Source organism: Hyla sarda, chromosome 4 (assembly GCF_029499605.1).
Source record: "Hyla sarda isolate aHylSar1 chromosome 4, aHylSar1.hap1, whole genome shotgun sequence".
NCBI lineage: Eukaryota > Metazoa > Chordata > Amphibia > Anura > Hylidae > Hyla > Hyla sarda.
The window spans coordinates 105,901,521-105,923,306 of NC_079192.1; the positions used below are offsets into that span (position 1 = coordinate 105,901,521).

The window sequence follows — 21,786 nt, forward strand, 5'->3', positions numbered from 1 at the left end:
ATGACTCTCAATAGTCTTATATGTGCTCTTTCAACCAAAAAACTTGTGCAACATTTTCTGTCTGTATTCTTGCTAAATACAATAAATTCTGTGTTTTATCAATCACTGAGCACTCATCTTAAAGGCAGTCAGGGAAGGCAATTAAGCAGAGACACCTAAAACCATCCTCCACATTAATGCAGCCAGGAATTGACAATTAGCCAGTTCTCTTATATGTCACCCTGGACCCAAGAATAAAGCCACAGATATACAGGTGCCAATCAATAGCTATGGGGCATAAAGCTCATGCCAATACAATACTGGCAGCATTAATGTTCGAGAATGCAACCCATAGGGCTCTACTGTGTAGTCCAAGGCACTGTTATTAAGGGCAACATCAGTAATTATTGTTATTAATTCAAACTTATATTCACAATGCAAAATAAGAAAATGCAGTGTGAACAGATCCCAAAGTTGACTTGTTACAATGGCTTTGTGGAAGAGAAAAGTACTCTGCTAATATGCCAGTTACTTTGTATAACTGGAGATCTGAGTACTTAATAGTATTTGGACAGAACAATGGTGTGTACACTGAAAATAATTGATATGTAAGGGAAAAGGATGTATGATGTATAAAGAAAAGAAAAGCAATAGGAAATGTAAGAGAAAGGTGTTAGAGAGGGAGAATAAAGGGAGAGAAAGAGGAAAAGAAGAGAGATTTAAAGAAAGAATAAAAAGTAGAGCAGAAAGGATGAGCGAAAGAGACACATTGGATAAGAAAAGAAAGGCAAGCATGGGATGTAGATGTGAAAGAGATGGATAGATAGATAGATAGATAGAGAAGGAATGAGAGAGACAGGTATGGAGAAAGACAGACAAAAAAAGAAAGAATAAAAGGTAGAAAAGAAAGGATGTGAGAAAGAGACACAATGGATAAGAAAAGAGAGGCAAGCATAGGATGTATATGAGAAAGAGAGAGATGGATAGATAAATAAATAGATATATAGAGAAGGAATGAGAGAGAGAGATAGATAGATATATAGAGAAGGAATGATATATCTATCTATCTATCTATCTATATATATATATATATATATATATAGAGAGAGAGAGAGAGAGAGAGAGAGAGAGAGAGAGAGAAGGAATGAGAGAGAGAGAGAGAGATAGATAGATATATAGAGAAGGAATGATATATATATATATATATATATATAGAGAGAGAGAGAGAGAGAGAGAGAGAGAGAGAGAGAGAGAAGGAATGAGAGAGACAGGTATGGAGAAAGACAGACAAAAAAAGAAAGAATAAAAGGTAGAAAAGAAAGCATGTGAGAAAGAGACACAAGGGATAAGAAAAGAGAGGCAAGCATGGGATGTATATGAGAAAGAGAGAGATGGATAGATAGATATATAGAGAAGGAATGAGAGAGAGAGATAGATAGATATAGAGAAGGAATGAGAGAGACAGGTATGGAGAAAGACGGACAAAAGAAGAAAAACATAGTGATAGAGAAAAAGAGGGAGAGAGAAAATGTAACAGACAGAGAGAAAGATACAGAGAAAAAGAGTTAAAGATAGTGGTCTTCAAACTGTGGCCCTCCAGATGTTGCAAAACTACAATTCCCAGCATGCCCGGACAGCCGTTGGCTGTCCGGGCATGCTGGGAGTTGTAGTTTTGCAACAGCTGGAGGGCCACAGTTTGAAGACCGCAAGTTAAAGAGCTAGAAAGAAAGAAAGATACATAGAGAAAGAAGAAAAGAAAATCCATACACAGAGATACAGAAAGAGGGAGAAGGGGGTGAGGTGGGTGAGAAATGCAGTTAGAGGAGAAGCAGCTGATGAAGCCCTGAGCCCTGTCCCGGACAATACAAGGCTCCTGTAGGGATGAGTATTGATCAGGGGAGAAGCTGAGATGTCATCACACTAAATATTTACTGATCACACACAAATAGCTGGGGCTCCAACGATCTTCCCATGTGTGGAAGTGAGAGGAGAGAGGTAAATCATTTTATTAGTGTGTAGAAAGCAGAGAGCACACTCTGGGCCGCAGTGTTTTAAGATGTGTCTTTAGCTGGATGAAGAGAGTTAGGGAAATCGATAGTCAGTGATTAGGAGCCCCAGCAGTGCCAGTACTGTTACCACACAGCAGAGTCAAGGGAAAGACCCCAAACAAAACAAGTAGAGGGAGAGGTCTCTGTCTGGATCAATACATCCATAAAGGTAACTGCAAGCATCTATCTATCTATCTATCTATCTATCTATCTATCTATCTATCTATCTATCTATATGTCTATCATCTATCTATCTATCTATCATCATCATCTATCTATCATCTATCTATCTATCTATCTATCTATCTATCTATTTACCATCTATCTATCTATCTATCTATATGTCTATCATCTATCTATCTATCTATCATCATCATCATCTATCTATCTATCTATCTATCTATCTATTTACCATCTATCTATCTATCTATCTATCTATCATCTATCTATCTATCATCTATCTATCTATCTATTATCTATCATCTATCTATCTGTCTATCTGTCATCTATCTATATATCTATCTATCATCTATCTATCTATCTATCTATCTATTATCTATCATCTACCTATCTATCTATCTATCATCTTTCTATCTATCATCTATCTATCTATCTATCTATCATCTATCTATCTATCATCTGTCTATCTATCTATTATTTATTTATCTATCTATCTATCTATTATCTATCTATATATCTATCTATCAATCATCTATCTATCTATCTATCTATCTATCATCTGTCTGTCTGTCTATCTATCTATTTGTCTGTCTATATATCATCTGTCTATCTGTCTATCTATCTATCTATCAATCTATCTATCTATCTGTCTGTCTATCTATCCATCTATCTATCTATCTATCTATCTATCTATCTATCATATATCTCTCTGTCTATCTATCTTCAAATCATTCATCTATCTTCTATGTTCTATCTATCATCTATCTTTATATTTATCTATCTATCTATCTGTCTGTTTGTCTATCTTTCAATCAATCATCTCTCTTCTATCTATGTTCTATCTATCTATAATCTATCAATCATCTCTCTTTTATCTATGTTCTATCTATCTATAATCTATCTATCAATCATCTCTCTTTTATCTATGTTCTATCTATCTATACTCTATCTATCAATCATCTCTCTTTTATCTATGTTCTATCTATCTATCTATCTATCTATCTATCTATCTATCTATCAATCAATCATCTCTCTTCTATCTATTTATCTATCTATCTATCTATCTATCTAGTTTTGGAAGAAGTTGTTAACGTTCACACTGCTAATAGATGCTTTTAAAACCTGGACACATCCTAATTCAATATAGTCAATACAACAAGGACCAATCTTTAAATATTTCTCAATTAAGAAACAGAAATATGTCCCAAATTTGAAATGAACTGATTCAGCATCTAGTCCCTGTGAAAATCCTTAACTTTGAGATAATCCATCATGATATCGCGATATCGTCAGTTATTCTTTCTACCTGAGACAGTGTTATGGGTATACAAGCCTGACACAGTCATTATGCATTGATGACCACGAGGCCAGAGATACACATATAATACTAACAGTAAGATACTTCATTTCAGCACTGGACATTATCATGAAGTGAAAATAAATATTCAAATGATGTACAGAAAGACCACAATTCCATGCATGTTAGGGTTAAATAGAGTCGCCAGAGAACATTAGGTTTAACCCTGACATATTTTGTCAAGTATGTGCTGCATAAATGTGTCTGATAGAAGAAATTTGGAAAAACAATAAAAATATTTTGAGACACCTGCAAATCATCCCTCTGGTCACTGGTGTCACTGAGGGGATTGCAGGAAAGAACCCCCCCCCCCCCCCATAGAACACTTCATGTACACATCTCTACACATACACGTATATTGAAGTCACTGGCAGTGTCTGAGACACAAAGATACTATTAATACTATTTGTGCACCAGGACACAGGAGTCAGGTCAATGGGATTAATAAGATTTAATCCATGTAAAAGCTACTGTAGGTTCACTTTATCATCTTAATACAGTCATTTCAGGTGTGTGGAGAAGAGTTTGTCTTAATTCTACACTAGATTGTGTATACACTGTTCTGGGTAATATATCTAATTCCACTGAGCACCCCTGGAATCGATGTTTATGAATCGATAAGTTGTTTAGTTTCAAATGTTATATGGCAACATACAAAGCCCACAGAACACAGGATGTATAAAAATCATATATAATAGATATATTAAGGATAGGCGAGTGGTAGCATGTATACATGGAGAATTTATGTAGACAAAACATACATTGGTAGAGATGGGATAATAGAAACCAAAATAGATAATAGAATAATAAAATATAGATGATAGTCGACAAGATAAATTATAAAGTGTTGCACAAATAATAACTAGATGGACTAGAGAAATATGAACAGATCAATAATAGAAGGGAAACTAAAGATTGATACAAGAAAGAAAGAAGAGGACAAAAAAGGACAGATAAAAGAAAGATAAAAACACAGATTGATAAAAGTAGATGATGTAGAAATTTAAGAAAGCTAGATGAAAAAATATATATATACATTTATTTAGTGAACTTGTCATACACGTCAGTAATAATTCATTCTAAAATTAATTCTAAAAATAAATGATACATTAACGTTCCATGTGTCACGTGGAATTCTAATTCTCATTTCCAAAATGCTGAGATCTGAAACACTGTCTGTGCGATTAATATCAGGATTGGACGCAAAATCTATAACGACGGATTATTAAAATGAAGAAAGCTTATGTGTCGCCCAAAATATTCCAAAGGGTTCGTCCTCTGTAAAATAACAGAAACATTTGACTCCTGTCAGCTGTCTGCATTGTCTCGGCGATCCTGGCACCGAGGGGGTCAAGTCGTTTGCTGGGCTGTGCCCATCCCTATAGAACTGTATAGAGGATGTAAAGACAGAAGGACTGCGCCACTATAGAAGGGACTGCGCCACTATAGAAGGGACTGCGGCACTATAGAAGGGACTGCGCCACTATACAAGGGACTGCGGCACTATAGAAGGGACTGCGCCACTATAGAAGGGACTGCGTCACTATAGAAGGGACTGCGTCACTATAGAAGGGACTGCGTCACTATAGATAGTCATTTCTTGCAAATATTTCAATGGCTTTCGTTCCGTCTGCGTTTATATACCAGTGTTTCCCAAGCAGGGTGCCTCCAGCTGTTGCAAAACTACAACTCCCAGCATGCCCGGACAGCCAAAGGCTGTCCAGGCATGCTGGGAGTTGTAGTTTTGCAACAGCTGGAGGCACCCTGCTTGGGAAACACTGGTCTATACGAACATTACTGAGTGGCTGTCCAGGCATGCTGGGAGTTGTAGTTTTGCAACAGCTGGAGGCACCCTGCTTGTGAAACACTGGTCTATACAAACATTACTGAGTGGCTGTCCGGGCATGCTGGGAGTTGTAGTTTTGCAACAGCTGGAGGCACCCTGCTTGTGAAACACTGGTCTATACAAACATTACTGAGTGGCTGTCCGGGCATGCTGGGAGTTGTAGTTTTGCAACAGCTGGAGGCACCCTGCTTGGGAAACACTGGTCTATACGAACATTACTGAGTGGCTGTCCGGGCATGCTGGGAGTTTTAGTTTTGCAACAGCTGGAGGCACCCTGCTTGGGAAACACTGGTCTATACAAACATTACTGAGTGGCTGTCCGGGCATGCTGGGAGTTGTAGTTTTGCAACAGCTGGAGGCACCCTGCATGGGAAACACTGGTCTATACGAACATTACTGAGTGGCTGTCCGGGCATGCTGGGAGTTTTAGTTTTGCAACAGCTGGAGGCACCCTGCTTGGGAAACACTGGTCTATACGAACATTACTGAGTGGCTGTCCGGGCATGCTGGGAGTTTTAGTTTTGCAACAGCTGGAGGCACCCTGCTTGGGAAACACTGGTCTAGACAAATATTACTGAGTGCAATGCAACACCCAGGCTATAGGATGTTTTTGATGTCCCTGACCTTTATACCCCCCCTCCACCCCTCTGCTTTGATGCTATAGAAATGATAACAGTGTAAAGTATAGGTGCCATTGTGTTTAACTGGTTCCTGCCTGGGACAATCATCTTTTCCCCCTGTGTACATATGAGATCACTAGTACATGTGTATACAGACTTTATAGTCTCTGCTCTAGTTGCAGCTGTCCCAGGTATGTAAATATGTTTGTAAACACAGGCACATGTCGGGGACAGAAATACCAGGGATATGTATCTATACCTCCAAGTAATCACGTGTCCCTCTGTCTGGGGCCCCCAGGTGCACTGTAAGGACACCTGACGGCCAGCACCAGGATGGCTCCCAGTGTCTGCAGCGCTGCTGGGGATGATGGATCACCATGTCAATGGAAACGGCGCAGGATTCATTTGTTTCAATGATTTCTCCTTAGCAGGAATGCCACTTATTTCTAACTCCCTCTACTTTCTCTCATTTACATAGAAAACCTTTCCACAGATGCACCAGTCACGTGATAGAAATAGGGGACAAGGAAGGGACAATAAAGCTGGCTGATGGTTCTGGAAATTAAAACTATAGGCATGACCTGCAAAGATAGTGATGGGTTCGGGACACATGGAGTTAATCTGGGACCGGGACAGAAAATAACTTTAGATATGTTGGATATTAAGTTGTTCATTTAACCATTTCACATTACTTGGGATTTTAACAACTTTGTATAACTTATTCAGTATGTAGATCTACTAATTTATAAAGATACAAACTGCAGAAGACATATAAACACTGACACATATTGGTATACATATACACAGAACACACATATACGAAGATATAAGCATACATATACACTACACACATACACTAACACTAATACAAATGCACACATTGACACTAATAAACTCACAGATAGGAGACACACACATATACTCACATACACATCCTTCTATTTATACACACAGAACTGACATTTAAATATCATTTACATATTAATATAAATATACATTGACTATATACTCATACACATACACTGACAAGCATACACATTTAGACACATTCACAAATTCATAGATAGGAACACACATTCACATACAGAGTAAATGTTTCTATTTACACACACACACACACACACACACACACACACACACACACACACACATATATTGGTATACATATACACAGAACACACATATACAAAGATATAAGCATACATATACACTACACACATACACTAACACAAAGGCACACATTGACAGATAGGAGACACACACATATACTCACATACACATCTTTCTATTTACACACACACACACACACACACACACAACTAACATTTAAATATATACATTAAAATAAATATACACTGACTACTCATACACTGACAGGCATACACATATAGACACATTCATTCCCAAATTCATAGATAGGAACACACACTCACATATAAATCTTTCTATTTACACACACACACACACACACACATAAATATACATAAAAACAGAACACATATACACACATATACAAAAACATAAGTATACATATACACAGAACACATACACATTTATACAAAGATATAAGTATACATATACACAGACTACACTCACACATACACTAACACTAATACAAATGCACAAACATATAAACTCCCAGATAAGAGACACACACACATCTTTGTATTTATAAACACACACACGCACAGATGTAACCATTCTTATACACAGAAAACACACATCTACAAAAATATAAGTATACATATACACAGAACACATATACAAAAATATAAGTATACATATACACAGAACACATATACAAAAATATAAGTATACATATACACAGAACACATACACATTTATACAAATATATAAGTATACATATACACAGACTACACTGACACATACACTAACACTAATACAAATGCACAAACATATAAACTCCCAGATAAGAGACACACACACATCTTTGTATTTATAAACACACACACGCACAGATGTAAGCATTCTTATACACAGAAAACACATATACAAAAATATAAGTATACATATACACAGAACACATATACAAAAATATAAGTATACATATACACAGAACACATATACAAAAATATAAGTATACATATACACAGAACACATATACAAAAATATAAGTATACAAATACACAGAACACATATACAAAAATATAAGTATACATATACACAGAACACATATACAAAAATATAAGTATACATATACACAGAACACATCTACAAAAATATAAGTATACATATACACAGAACACATATACAAAAATATAAGTATACACATACACAGAACACATATACAAAAATATAAGTATACATATACACAGAACACATATACAAAAATATAAGTATACATATACACAGACTATAATCACACATATACACTAATACATATGCACAAACATAAACTCACAGATAAGAGATACACACACACACACACACTCACACACACACACACACAAACACACACATATACACACACACACATACACACACACACACACACACACACACACACATATACACACACCACTAGTGAAGGGCTATTGCTGTCTGTTGTCAGATTGCAGATTGAAGTCTTGCAGGCGTTGATTGCAGAACTTTCCTTACTTTATACCTTCATGCAATTGGTGCTTTTATAGTGTAGTTGTATTATTGTGCTCATCCTGTTTGTAGCTTTTCTTGTACCTGTACACATATGAGGGAAGCCCTGGAATGAAGGTGTCAGAGGATAGACTGTGCCAATGTCAGGGTATTCACACTCTGGACTCAGATGGAGATACCTATTGAAAAGTGTCTGAGAAAGATTAATAGGTGTCAGGGATGGGAAAGCTCAGATTTGCTCTACATTCCTAACAGCTCCAGATGAATTACTGATGATCCTCCCCATCCCTATCATTAGACACTACATCAACCCCAGCACTTATCTGCAATCTAGAATTCCACATTGCTTAAGAAAACAATATTAGATTGGAGAAGTATTTAGTAGAGATGTAATTGGAGAAGTGAATTACTGTGTTACAACTGCAGCCACTAACTCAATTGCCATATGACAAGTAACCATCACACACAGCTCTCTTTGGTCCACATAGCATGTGATCACACTTCTGAATTTTTTTTTAGACATTGAAATTACATGGAGGGACATGGATCAATCTTGGTGTATTTTAGACTATATTGTGGACGCTTTCAAGATGTGCAAATTTTGCGCAATTGTGACAAATTTACCATTTTAGTGCAAGCCTCATGATAAATTAGGTGCAAACTTCAAACTTCAACCACTCTTCCAAAGTGCACAAGATTGTCAAAAAGGTCTACGCTGCATCAAGGTATTTTGCTCTATTCAGTGGTAAATGTCTGTTTTTCCCAAAGTCAGCTTAAATAATTGTTGTTTGATCTTTCTCTGTTTTGCTATTTCAATTATAGAAAGGATATTATTTGAACATATTAATTATAAAAAAAAAACATAAAGAAGCGATAGCATGCACTCACCGCTGGGCTGGTGTTAAGGCGTCCGGAGGTGCGGGATCACGGAATAGCATGGCAGGTCTCGCCGAAGGGCTCAGAGGCTACGTCGGTCGTTTCACGCGACAGTGCGCGCTTCTTCCGGCCGGAAGGCCGGAAGAAGCGCGCACTGTCGCGTGAAACGACCGGCGTTGCCTCTGAGCGCTTCGGCGAGACCTGCCATGCTGTTCCATCATCCCGCACCTCCGGTAGCCTATGCAACTCCGGATGCCGCCGGACTACCTGCCATGCTGTTCCGTGATCCCGCACCTCTGCGGGTGAGTTTGCCTAAGAGGGAGATTCTTCTCCTACACCTGGTCCCTCTCGAGAAATTGGCACGTCTCGTAGGAGCAGGTTAGGATATACTAAGAAGGAAAATTTTTCCGAGCGAGAATCATTCATTTTGGTTTGTGCTACCACAAAATGGCCAAATCTGATTTTAAAACACGTTTTTATTTTTATTTATTTTTATTTTTTATTGTATCCCTATATTTTATTGTGTTTGTTTTAATGTGTTTGCAATATGATGTCTTGTTTTTCTGGTTCATGTTGGTGATAATTTATGTTTGAAAAATAAACACATTTAGGGTCTATTCACACGTACAGTATTCTGCGCAGATTTGATGCGCAGGATTTCAAGCTGTGTTCAGTCATTCTGTTTACATTGAAATCTACAGCAGAAAATCCTGTGCGTCGAATCTGCGCAGAATACTGTACGCGTGAATAGACCATTAAAAAGCTAAATCTACTTTTAATTGTGAAGTAACCTAAGGGAAAACACTGTGCAATGACATCACATATTAACAAGCCACTTCCAACAAGAAACCCCCCACAAAAAAAGCAATTTGAAGAGCCATGCTTGTTTGGATGAAAACAGTGTAGCGTCTGACACTTTTCTACATGTCCTTGATAGCAGTCTTAGATTCTATACAAAAAAAGCGCAATTGCGCAAAAAACAAAAACAAAAAACATCGATACATTTTTTGCGCAGATGATATATATCAGTCCACTGCATAAAGTGAAATGTTGGACTTCCATGTATTTTCAGGAGACATTTAAGAAATAAAAACTTATGCTATATATACTTCTAGAATGAATATAATCCTATCAGGGCGATTTTGGATTGGCAATCTATTATTCTAGAATTATATTCACGTGCTGATGCTTTGCGCAACTGTACACATATATAGTTTAATACTTTCATAATACTTTAGTGCATATTGCTGCGATAACCTAATGTATTATTAGCTATATTTTTTTTATAGCACTGACGTGTAGCATAGTGCTGTCCAGCAGATGTACTAACATTGATCTCTATCCCCTAGGGGCATATAATCTAAATTCTCTATTGCAAGGATTCACATAAGGTCTAGTGCCAGTTTCATATAGAGCCACTTAAAGGGGTACTCCACTTTTTTTTTTAAATCAACTGATGTCAGAAAGCTCCCACCATCCTTTTTATTTTTATTTTCTGTCCCTGCCTAAATAATCTTAGAAATGGCTTTTTGTCTGCCTGGTAGTGTGCTCACTACCAGGCAGACTTCCCCAGCAGGCACCACGTCACTGATGCCTGCTGGGGGGGCCGACTTCGGCCCTTAGTTCATCTATACAGGGTGCCTCCAGCTGTTTCACCACAACAACTCCCAGCTTGCCCTGACATCTATTGGCTGTCAGAGCATGCTGGGAGTTGTAGTGGTGAAACAACTGAAGGCACCCTGTGTTGAAGACAATATCTTTGTTATGGCCACGCAACATGCTCCCCCGAACCCCGCAACCCCCAAACCCGCTCACCGAACCCCGCAACCCGCTCCCCACCCCAAAAAAGACATACCCAATTTCAGGAGTGGAGTGCAGGACTTAGTCCGCACCGAAGCGTGTATGCATGGCGGCGGGACCGGCGTGCAAGCCAATGCGCACATCCTTTGTTCTCAGCGCTCACTCCCGCCTTTCTGATTGACAGGCAGGGAGCGAGCGCAGCCTGAATGAATTAGGACCGATTGCCCGGCCGGCATCGGTCCGAATTCAGGCGGTTTTCAAATGTAAAATAAACTGTTTTAATGAAAAAAAAATAAAAATGATGAAACTATATTGGAGATATGTTGTAGTACATAAGTACTACAACATATCAAAAAAAAGTTGGTCACAGTGCCCATTTAATCCTACCAGTACTTATCAGCTACTGTATGCTCCACAGGAAGTTTTTGTCTGACCACATTGCTCTCTGCTGACACCTCTGTCCCTGACAGGAACTTTCCAGAGCAGGAGAGGTTTGCTATGGGGATTTGATTCTTCTCTGGTCAGTTCCTGACATGGACAGAGGTGTCAGCAGAGAGCACTGTGGTCAGACAGAAAAGAAATTCAAAAAGAAAAGAACTTCCTCTGTAGTATACAGCAGCTGATAAGTACTGGAAGGGTTAAGATTATTAAATAAAAGTAATTTACAAATCTGTTTAACTTTCTAGCACCTATTGTTTTTGCGAGGGATGCACAGACACGAGCTGTCTGGCTGTGGCTTACCCCTACCCATAAAGAACACATGAACATTTAACCGTGCCAAATGTCCGTGTGTATGGGGAGGTTGGGAATAATGCATAGAAACCTTCCTATTCCAGTTCTCCACAGAATAATTGGTGGATTAATTGAATACATTTTGGTGGATGTTGGCAGCTTGGAAAGTGTTATTTAATAGCTACTGCACAGACCAGTGTTTCCCAACCAGGGTGACTCCAACTGTTGCAAAACTACAACTCCCAGCATGCCCGGACAGCCAACGGCTGTCCGGACATGCTGAGAGTTGCAGTTTTGCAACAGCTGGAGACACTCTTGTGTGGAAACACTGGCCTAAGGCCGTCTGGGCATGCTGGGAGTTGTAGTTTTGCCACAGCTGAAGGCACCCTGGTTGGGAAACACTGGCCTAAGGCTGTCCGGGCATGCTGGAAGTTGTAGTTTTGCAACAGCTGGAGACACTCTTGTTGGGAAACACTGGCCTAAGGCCATTTGGGCATGCTGGGAGTTGTAGTTTTGCCACAGCAGAAGGCACCCTGGTTGGGAAACACTGGCCTAAGGCTGTCCGGGCATGCTGGGAGTTGTAGTTTTGCAACAGCTAAAGGCACCCTGGTTGAGAAACACTGGCATAGACATAGATATTTTCAGCATCTAGAGGCTTAGCATGTCTTCATATTTACCATAATTTTTAATTCAATTGCTATTAACCATAGAATTACAGCACGATTAGAAATGTCCTTACTGCTGTTTCCTATCCTGTTCTGCTTATCTCATTACTGGTATTTATGCTGTTTTCTATCTCTTCCTCCCTGATCCATGCTCTGCTATAAACATTATAACTCCAGAATATTTCCTGTCCTTTCTTTCCTTTTTTCAGATTTCTTTACCCACTTTTTCCACTTTCAGTCATTTGATAGAGGAGGGTGATACAAAGTCGCCTGGATAGGATGCCCCCCTGCGAAATGATGCAGAACCCAAGGGTTAGTTATCCAGTGAGGTTATCTGTGTGGTTTGATGACACCATCAGAATGAAGGTCTTCTGAGGACTACCAGACTCCATATGCCTTATTATGAAGGTACGCCCTCTTCTGGCAGACTTGTCCTGTATCAGTATTGATCGGGTAAAGACAACAAAGTGTCTAAAATGTCTTAATAAAAAATCAAGTTAAGGATATAGTTATATATATGTTTCTGGAAAAAAATCAACAAAATGAGTTATTTATTCATCAAAACCCTTCTCATTCTTTGCTTAGGAGTCCAGTGGGTGGTTCTACTCAGTGATTGGCCGTCTGCCCCTATAAATGTATAGAAACTCAGAAACTGTCAGTCTTCCAGGAGGACTACCCACTGTATTCCTAAACCCAGAAAAAGCAAAGGTTTACATAAAAAATAAATGAAAGGGATAATCCTCAAGAATAAAAAAAAAAAAAAAAAAAATCAACTGGCCACAGAAAGTTAAACAGATTTGTAAATGACTTTCATTTGAAAATCTTAATCCTTCCAGTACTTATCAGCTGCTGTATACTGCACAGGAAGTTGTGTAGTTCTTTCCAGTCTGACCACAGTGCTCTCTGCTGCCATCCCTGTCTATGTCAGGAAGTGTCCAGAGCTGGAGCAAATTCCCATAGCAAACCTCTCCTGCTCCGGACAGGTCCTGACATGGACAGAGGTGTCAGCAGAGAGCACTGTAGTCAGACTGGAAAGAACTACACAACTTCCTCTGTAGTATATAGCAGGTGATAAGTACTGGGAGGGTTAAGTTTTTTTAAATAGAAGTAATTTACAAATCTATCTAACTTTCTGTCACTGGTTGATTTGAATTTTTTTTCCCTCTGGAGTACCCCTTTAAGTCTACTAAATGTATATAGCATAGTCGGATCCTGCTGAGCCACGTATACTTTGGTGACCCCCAACATCGAGAGTGGAATAGGGTGCTGTCAGCACTGAACTTCCTGCTATATGTTGCTCAGCATCTCATCCTGATCATGTACATGTACTTTGTATGTGTCTGTGACCTACATTTCTCTCAGAATTTGCTTTATTTCTGAAATACCTTAATTTTATCCCCCAGAAGCAGGGGGGCGGGTACTCACTGTGATAGCCACTCCCCCTCCCTCTCCTCAGTCCAGTGCTTCCTAACCAGGGTGTTGGGAACCCCTGTTGCTGTTGCAAAACTAAAACTCCCAGCATGCCTGCACAGCCAAATGATGCGTGGGCATGCTGGGAGCTGTAGTTTTGCAACAGCAGGAGGTAGTCCCCCTTTATCTCTCTCTCTCTCACACACACACACACACTGGGTTCATATATTCTTACACATACACATTAGATAGACACACTGATATACACACATACACATATATATATATCCACACACACACACACACACACACATGCTTGGACACTTACTTTTTCGTCTGCAATGCATGTTTCTGCCTCTCTCATTGATGTCTGCTGTGTGAGAGCCGGCAGCAGTCTTCCTGCCTCTCCCCCTCCCCTTCTCTTCACCTGAGTCTCTGCAGTGTGTACAGCCCCTCCCCCCTCCAAAACGTCCCGGAGTCCAGGACGAAGCAGTGTTCACAGAAGCAGTGAATGCATTCCAGGAGGCAGGGGGGGGGGGGGGGGGGCAGTTGTTTGACTGGCTTTTTCACTATGAAATACTGAAAATGTTCTAATGAAAGCAATTGCAAAACCTATTGGTTATACATGCTTTACAACATATCAAAAGTTTTTATATCTGACAGTGCCCATTTAAACTTGAGTGGAATTGGCTAGCACAGATATAGTGGCTTCTATTTATTTTTTGGTTATACCACTCAGCAGTCCAGGTCCAATACAAAATGTAGGTGCTCTACAGTTTATAGTTTGGAGCATTGTCTAGTATATACCCACCACCAGCACAATTGTCAGTACTTCTCTTCTCCAGCATCCTCCTGGGAACGAGGAGGTAAATATCTTTAGTTTGCCTGTCACGTCGGGACAGGGAAGGAGTGCACACTATATTCGCCCACTCCCTTATCCCTGCCTACTTACGTACCCGCCCTAGGCAATGGGTCCGTAACCACGGTGACAGTCCCTCCCTAGACAAGTGATAGAAGTCAACTATCAAAATAATAAAATACAATAATACAGACACAGGTCAAGGAACAGTAGGGAACAGACAGACTAACAGGAGAAACACTCACACAATAAGTCAAAGTCCACTATTCCTGTCAAAACCCAGGAGTTGTCAAAGTACAAAATCGCTAATACCAGAACAGAGTCAGAGAGTGGAGCCAAAGGGTCAAAATGCTAGTTATTACAGATACAGTTGAAAGCTAGCTAGGAGTACAAACTGAGCTCTTTAGCAGGCAAAGACTGGGAGTAGACTGCCAGCTTATATGGTGACTGAACAGGTGCTCCAATCAAGGTCAACTGACCAGTCCAGACAGCCGGGCGTAACCCAGCAACAAAAAACAACAAAGAACCTGTCAGAACCTTTTAACCCTATAGGTTCTGACATTGCTGGTGTATATTTGTATATGATTTTGCATAGAGAAATTGTGCCCTCAAGGGGGGTTATCAAGGATTAAAGAACTATTTACAACTATTTTCCTTCGAGTTGTAATACCATATGCAACCTGGGGACAGGTGTGGCACAGTTTTATGGAGAAATCAGCTACAGTTTCTGACATAAGTAAGTACACCCCTCAAATTTTTGTAAATATTTTATTATATCTTTTCATGTGACAACAGAGAAGAGATGACACTCTGCTACAATGTAAAGTAGTGAGTGCACAGCCTGTATAACAGTGTGTAATGTTGTGTCCCATCAAAATAACTCAACAGCCTTAAACCTCTTGGGCATGGAGTTTACCAGAACTTCAAAAATTGCCACTGGAGTGCTCTTCCATTACTCCATGATGACATCACAGAGCTGGTGGATGGTAGAGGCCTCCCCCCCACCTTCAGTTTGAGGATGTCCCACAGATGCTCAATAGGATTTAGATCTGGAAAAATGCTCTGCCAGTTCATCACCTTTCCCCTCAGCATCTTTAGCAAGCAGTGTTCGTCTTTTGAGGTGCGTTTGGAGTTGTCGGAATAATACCCTGCACTGACCGGTTGACCCCCCCACCCTTCATCCTCTGCAGCAATGCTGGCTTCACTCACTTCCCAAAGACATCCTCTGTATATGACGCTAAGCACGTACACTTAACTCCTTTGGTCGACCACAGTGAGGCCTGTTCTGAGTGGAACCTATCCTGTGAAACTGCTGTATGATCTGGCTCAGTGTCTTGGCAATCTTCTTATAGCCTAGAACATCTTTATATAGAGAAACAATTCTTTTTGTTTAGATCCTAAGAGAGTTCTCTGTCATGAGGTGCCATTTTGAACTTCCAGTAACCAGTATTAGGGAGTGTGAGAGTAATAACACCAAATTTAAGACATCAGTTTCCCATTCACACCTGAGACCTTGTAACACTAATGAATCACATGACACCGGGGAGGGGAAATGGATAAATGGGCCCAATTTGGACATTTTATCTTGTGTACTCACTTTTCTTGCAAAGATTTAGACATTAATGGCTGTGTGTTGAGTTATTCTGAGAGGGCACAACATAAAACACTGTTATACAGGCTGTGCACTCACTACTTTACATTATAGCAGAGTGTCATTTCTTCAGTCTTGTCACATGAAAAGATATAATAAAATAATATATATAGAAACAATAGCTTGCACTCATCGTCCTCTTAGCTTATCACAACACGAACATTCCGTGCGGCAGGGAGGTTTTTTAGATGCGGGCGCTCAGAGTCTAATTTTATTTATATAAATATTTATATAATAAAATATTTACAAATGGGTGAGGGGTGGACTCACTTATGGGAGATACTATAAGTGTTTTTATTTAATTTATTTTAACATTTCAGCTAATCTGTTAAACTTTGGACCACACTGTATTGGTTTACCTGGAAAGTTTTATTTTCATATGATGTAGGATTTTGATGGTGGGATAGGTGGTCACTGTTTCACTGGGCACATACATTTTTTAAAGAGGCCCTGCCAATAATGTGCCTTGGTAAAAGTAAATCCTTATACACATCACCCCAAGATGCTCGTAGATGTATAACTGGTCCTTGTTTAAATTCTGTGCATAATATTGCATCACCTTTGACACTACAACCGCTGGCGTTGTGCTTGTAGGGGATGATATGGTGTTATGTACGGCATGCTACGATTTTTTTATGTGGACTCTGCATAACAAACGCCATATTATACATGCCCCTATGAGAATGCATTAACAGCGTATTCATGATCCATATAACCACAAAATGTGACATTACCTAATCTTTCTTGTTTATGTTTTTTCATGCTTCAAGGCGCAAACATTAAATATTTAAAATGAATCATAGTTTAAAACAAAACAAAACATACAACAATGTAAACTTTACTTCCTAGTCATCGAAGGACAACACATTTCTGTGGCTGCATAAGATTGTACGTAATGATGGATTGTGTGTCTTTAGGCCGGGTGACACCGACTATACATCAATGTATCATTTCTTATCACAACAGATAATATTGTGACCCAGCTGATAATAAAGGAGGGGCTTCGTAAATTGGACGCCTGGGCTTCTTTAACCCTTTAACCGACTCTTGTTTGGTAGGCAGATGAAAAATGGTCTGTAGCTGGGTTACAAGAGCGAAGCGCAGGTATTGCAGCCCAACTTCATTTGTCTGGGGGTTATCTCAGTGTGATGGATTAAACCAGAGCTCTGGTTTGAAGTGAGAAGTGATTTCTTTCCAGGCAGAGCAAACATGAAGGGTTAAGATCTGAGTGTGGACAGATGCTTTAAGTCAAACCAACAGCTCAGGCCTGGGCAAGATTAATGTTACCTTTAATTTGTTTATAGTGATTTTGCAAACAAATTCTCACTTTGCAATGGTATATGCCTTGGGAAATTACAGTAGAGTAATATGAGTATCAGGAGGGGTGTAGTATCCAGGAACAATAAGTACTGTAGTTTTGTATTTACAAGACTTTGTAATTTATTATTCATATCTAGTTTCTTTGTAAAGTTTTTGCCCCTTTATTTTTTCTTCCTTAGGTGTCATGTGCATGGCCAAACCGTATAGAACAGTATTACAGCGCCAAGAGAGCACCATTTCATATAATTCGCCTAAGGCTATGTTCACGAGGTGGAAATTCTGCTATTCCACTCAAATTCTGCACCGAATTGCAAACTGCGGATTTTTGCAAAATTTCATTCGAATTGGAACGAAATTCTGGTGGAAAACACTGAATTTCACTGAAATTTCAAGCCCCATTGACTTCAGAGGGATTCCACAGAGGAATTCAGCAAATTTAAAAACAGGTCTGTTATAAAAATACAACTCCCAGCCTTTGGCTGTCCGGGCATGCTGGGAGTTGTAGTTTTACAACAGATGGAGGCACCCTGGTTGAGAAACACTGCCTTAGATATTGACCTGTGTTCACATTGCTGTCATTGCTAACTTGTGAACCAGCATGTATTTATGTGCACAACGCACCGGACAACAAACAAATTATTTGCCCAATCCAGGCCCCATTGACTTTAATATACTTTATCTATCTATCTATCTATCTATCTATCTATCTATCTATCTATCTACAAAAAACATGCAAAAAAAAAAAAAAGAACAATTAAAACATAGGGGGAAAAAAAGTGTTTTCCCTGTGAGGTCTATGCAGAATAGAGGTCTTTGGCAAAGGCTTTTCTGATCTCACAGTACTTGATCCAATCCCATTCTTAGCTCTAAATAGTCATAAAGAGCCATAATACAGGACTTCAAGTGCTATATAATCTTCTACTATTGTTCACAAGACTAATGCAACCACCTGAGTTTTTAATAGAGGCAGAAAAGTTAGATAAAACATGGAGAAACTTCTTTAACCCTGCACCATTGAAACCTGATACATGCTGCATGATTAGATATTGTAAATTAAAGATGTTTACACAAAATATTGTTATTATTATTATTATGTCTTTTTCTTGTAAGGCTAAACATACATTCTTAAAGGGGTACTCTGCCCCTAGACATCTTATCCCCTATCCAAAGGATAGGGATAAGATGTCTGGTCACCACTGGGAACCCCCACGATCTCCCTGCTGCACCCGGCGTCCGTTTAGAGTATTGAGTTCATCGCCGGGGGCTCGTGACGTCACAGCCGTGCCCCGCTTGGGACTTCATGGCCACACCCCCTCAATGAAAGCCTATGGGAGGGTGTGTGATGGCCATCACACCCCCTCCCATAGACTTGCATTGAGGGGTCATGACCGTGACGTCAAGAGCGGGGCGAGCTTCTGCCCCACATCACCAGTCACCCGGCATGGAGCAAAGTTCGCTCCGTGCACCGGATGTCTGGGATGTAGACTGCAGTATGTGGGATGTACTAAAAACAGTCTAAAAACACGTATCAAAAAACATTTATCTGACATTCCCCAGTTTAACTCTAGGAACGTCTCTGCAGTGTCATTACACTGTGCCGAATACCACAATGGGAACTTCTCATCAATAAGCTTGTCTGCGATTGAGAAGGTTATTTTTCCTGTTCGTGGTGGCAGTCAGAAGCAGAAGTTGCTCAACCTCGAGGTGTTCTGAATTAGGAAATTAGCCACAAGAACTCCGCAAGGTTTGAACAGACGCCAAGACGTCATTCTGCACTACTAGTGCTCAGTGTTTTCCGTTGTATTTTCCTGTTTTCTTTTCGGTCCATCTCATTCTCTTTTCCCTTTTCCCTTTTCTTTTCTTTATATTGTTGTTCTCTTACTTTGTAACATAATATCACAACTTACATATTACATGCATGGGCTGATAAACATTTCAATATTCATTTATAATTGAACTTAGGTTTCCCATGCACCTATTCAGACTGTTTTTTTTATCTTTTTGGACACATGGGTTTTTCACATGGGTTCTTCTTTTTATGCACATTGGTCTTTTATTTTTCTGTGGTATCAAATTGTTATCTACATGTTATTATTATCCGCTGAATTTTTTGAGCAGAGTTTTCATTTATACACAATTTTTGCGTGAACAGGTTTTTATATCCTTTCATCTATTTTGTATGTAAAGGGTTAACATGTACTCTGGTGAGATAACCATTCGTGTTTCTCACCTGTGAGTCACGTTGTTTCCCCTATAAGAGAATGTCTGCATTTGGTTTATACTCATGTATGACTAAGAGTGCTGCTAAGGCACCTGAAACGCGTCACTTCTTACTCCTGTTAAGGCTTTTAACCTCACATAAATACTTATATTTATCTTATATTTATCTCACATAAATACTTATCTTTTGCACGAAAGTCTGAGCTGGACAATCCCTGCCTCTCTGCTGTTCAAGTTGTATTGCCTTGCACAGTCCATGCGCTATCAGGCTGCTGGGGGTGAGCTGGAATATCCATCCATTGCTCTCTATCATCACAGGATACACATATGTGTTGGAAATTTTGTCCTATTCTGACCCCTATAACTTTTTTTTAAATTTATTCTTAAATGGGCCTGTATGAAGGCTCATTTTTTGCACCCCAATCTGTAGTTGTTAACAGTACCATTTTTGTTTTGATGTGACTTTATGATCGCTTTTTTTTTTATTAGTAAATTTGGGAGTTGCAGTTAGTTACTACCTACAACTCCCAGCATGCCCTGATACAGCCTGTGGCTCAGCAGCTACCCCAAACGAAAACTACAACTCTCAGCATGTTAGTAGTATATAGTATAGGTCAGTGTTACCCAACCAGGGGGTGCCTCCAGCTGTTGCAAAACTACAACTCCCAGCATGCCCGGACAGCCAACGGCTGTCCGGGCATGCTGGGAATTGTAGTTTTGCAACTGCTGGAGGTGCTCTGGTTGCGAAACACTGGTATAGTATATGGTGCAACATTCCGGGAGTTGGAACATTGGTTGGATAAATACCTGCCATTGCATGGTCGGTATTTTTTATATAAAAATACCGGCAGGGTGGCCAAAATACCGGCCAGGTGGCAACCCTAGCATTATTTTACTCATAGAGTATCTCTGTTTGTTCCATACAGGTCACCACAGTGCAGATGTCCCCTTCTTCTATCTTCATGAACAATGAGAGGATCAGACAGAACACAGGACCACAACCATCACGATGACAACATACTTAGTGAAGGTAAGTGTCTCCAGGGTTTTCACAGTAACTCCTGCATTGCCACCATAAACTACACTCCTTTCTAAGTCATAATAGACGTAGTCAGAGATGCCAGTATATGACTATATAACTACGGAATATCTGTTGCTGCCTGAGTGCCTACTATGAGGCTCAGTGGCATAAGATTCCTTGGACAAAGAAGTAAACTTGGGCCTCTGAGGGCCTCCTTTTACTGACTCCATTTGATTTATACAGGCAGCAATTGGATTCGGCAGCTACTAAGCTAAAAAGGAATGTCCTGTACACAGAGTTCAGACAGCTGTGTCAGATTGATAAAGATGTAATTAGTGCAGGGCTGTATTTGGTATTATTATGGAATAAAGGAAATATGAAGGTGGGGCGCGAGAGAGCAAGGAAAGACATAGTCGCCAGTGCAGCTGCTGCGGGGCCCTACAACGCAGAGGGCCCCAAGAAAAAAAATCTTAATTTAAAGGTGCAGGGAGAAATCTATGGGGCCTCAGTGTACCCCTATAAGCTTTCAGCTCCACACAGAGTTTTATGGTCAGATTCATCCAAGTAACACTCTGTAACACCCAGAGGC

General features: G+C 39.7%; 1 long non-coding RNA gene across 8 annotated transcripts in view; it reads left to right on the forward strand.

The window, feature by feature from the left end:
* Positions 1-21,786, forward strand: part of LOC130368337 (uncharacterized) — a 72,707-nt gene that overhangs the window by 2,888 nt on the left and 48,033 nt on the right. For 4 of the 8 annotated variants that reach the window (XR_008892421.1, XR_008892423.1, XR_008892417.1 and 1 more), the window contains exons 2-4: positions 9,163-9,368; positions 12,926-13,124; positions 21,103-21,206. This is a non-coding gene — a long non-coding RNA (uncharacterized LOC130368337). Of the gene's footprint in view, positions 1-1,674; positions 2,197-9,162; positions 9,369-12,925; positions 13,125-21,102; positions 21,207-21,786 lie in introns of those variants that run through there. The other 4 variants (XR_008892419.1, XR_008892418.1, XR_008892422.1 and 1 more) reach the window with 4 other exon arrangements.